The following is a 2,037-nucleotide window of genomic DNA, read 5'->3' on the forward strand; positions in this document are numbered from 1 at the left end:
TTTTCATCCACTTTTCTTTCTTCCTATTTACATCCCATTGGTTCTAATAACTTCCCCTGTACATTCCTTGGCATTACTGTCTGTTAGATCTCATATTGTGTTAAAACACAGAAAAACGAGCCCTTAGGTATACACTTCTTTCCCTTATATTCATTGAATGAGGGTCTCGTAATGGCAGACTTGGTGTGTTTAGGTTGTGAAAGAGGGACAATTAATCAGCTGCCCGCTCATAATAAGTTCACGTGCTACGTGACGCCAAACATACGCATAGGAGTCTTTTCACACTCGTTGTTTGGCTTATAGATGGTGCTGACTGTCACTCCTACTTCTAAATTCACATATAAGCCCAAAAAGTAGATGGTGGGAAGGCCGCTGTGGTAGCTCAGTGGTTAGAGCATCGAACGTGTTATTCGAACGTCGTAGGTTCGATTCCTGCCCACGGTTGGTTATTTTTTCATCCAATTTTCATTCTTCTTAATTACATCCCATTGGTTCTAATAACTTCCCCTGTACATTCCTTGGCATTACTGTCTGTTAGATCTCATATTGTGTTAAAACACGGAAAAAGGAGCCCTTAGGTATACACTTCTTTCCCCTATTTTCATTGACTGAGGGTCTCGTAATGGCAGACTTGGTGTGTTTAGGTTGTATAGGAGGGACAATTAATCAGCTGCCCGCTCATTATAAGTTCACGTGCTACGTGACGCCAAACATACGCATAGGAGTGTTTTCACACTCGTTGTTTGGCTTATAGATGCACTGACTGTCACTCTTAGTACTAAATGCACATATAAGCCCAAAAAAGTGGATGGTGGGAATGCCGCTGTGGTAGCTCAGTGGTTAGAGCATCGAACGCGTTATTCGAAGGTCGTACGTTCGATTCCTGCCCACGGTTGGTTATTTTTTCGTCCACTTTTCATTCTTCTTATTTACATCCCATAGGTTCTAATTACTTCCCCTGTACATTCCTTGGCATTACTGTCTGTTAGAGCTCTATAATATTGTGTTAAAACACGGAAAAACAAGCCCTTAGGTATACACTTCTTTCTCTTATTTTCATTGAACGAGGGTCTCGTAATGGCAAACTTGGTGTGTTTGGGTTGTATAAGAGGGACAATCGATCAGCTGCCCGCTCATAATATGTTCACGTGCTACGTGACGCCAAACATATGCATAAGAGTGTTTTAACACTCGTTGTTTGGCTTACAGATGGCGCTGACTGTCACTCCTACTTCTAAATTCACATATAAGCCCAAAAATGTGGATGGAGGGAAGGCCGCTGTGGTAGCTCAGTGGTTAGAGCATCGAACGCGTTTTTCGAAGGTCGTAGGTTCGATTCTTTCCCACAGTTGGTTATTTTTTCATCCACTTTTCTTTCTTCTTAATTACATCCCATTGGTTCTAATAACTTCCCCTGTACATTCCTTGGCATTACTGTCTGTTAGATCTCATATTGTGTCAAAACACGGAAAAACGAGCCCTTAGGTATACACTTCTTTCACCTATTTTCATTGACTGAGGGTCTCGTAATGGCAGACTTGGTGTGTTTAGGTTGTATAGGAGGGACAATTAATCAGCTGCCCGCTCATTATAAGTTCACGTGCTACGTGACGCCAAACATACGCATAGGAGTGTTTTCACACTCGTTGTTTGGCTTATAGATGGCACTGACTGTCACTCTTAGTACTAAATGCACATATAAGCCCAAAAAAGTGGATGGTGGGAATGCCGCTGTGGTAGCTCAGTGGTTAGAGCATCGAACGCGGTATTCGAAGGTCGTACGTTCGATTCCTGCCCACGGTTGGTTATTTTTTCGTCCACTTTTCATTCTTCTTATTTACATCCCATAGGTTCTAATAACTTCCCCTGTACATTCCTTGGCATTACTGTCTGTTAGAGCTCTATAATATTGTGTTAAAACACGGAAAAACAAGCCCTTAGGTATACACTTCTTTCTCTTATTTTCATTGAACGAGGGTCTCGTAATGGCAAACTTGGTGTGTTTGGGTTGTATAAGAGGGACAATCGATCAGCTGC

The 2,037-nt window shown here is 42.0% G+C and overlaps 1 non-coding gene across 1 annotated transcript; it reads left to right on the top strand.

The window, feature by feature from the left end:
* The first annotated feature begins 371 nt into the window (after window positions 1–371).
* Window positions 372–444, top strand: TRNAT-UGU (transfer RNA threonine (anticodon UGU)). Its single transcript has one exon. It is a non-coding gene; the product is annotated as a tRNA-Thr (tRNA).
* Window positions 445–2,037: the final 1,593 nt, after the last annotated feature.

The sequence above is a fragment of the Rhipicephalus microplus genome, chromosome 10, assembly GCF_043290135.1.
Source record: "Rhipicephalus microplus isolate Deutch F79 chromosome 10, USDA_Rmic, whole genome shotgun sequence".
Lineage (NCBI taxonomy): Eukaryota > Metazoa > Arthropoda > Arachnida > Ixodida > Ixodidae > Rhipicephalus > Rhipicephalus microplus.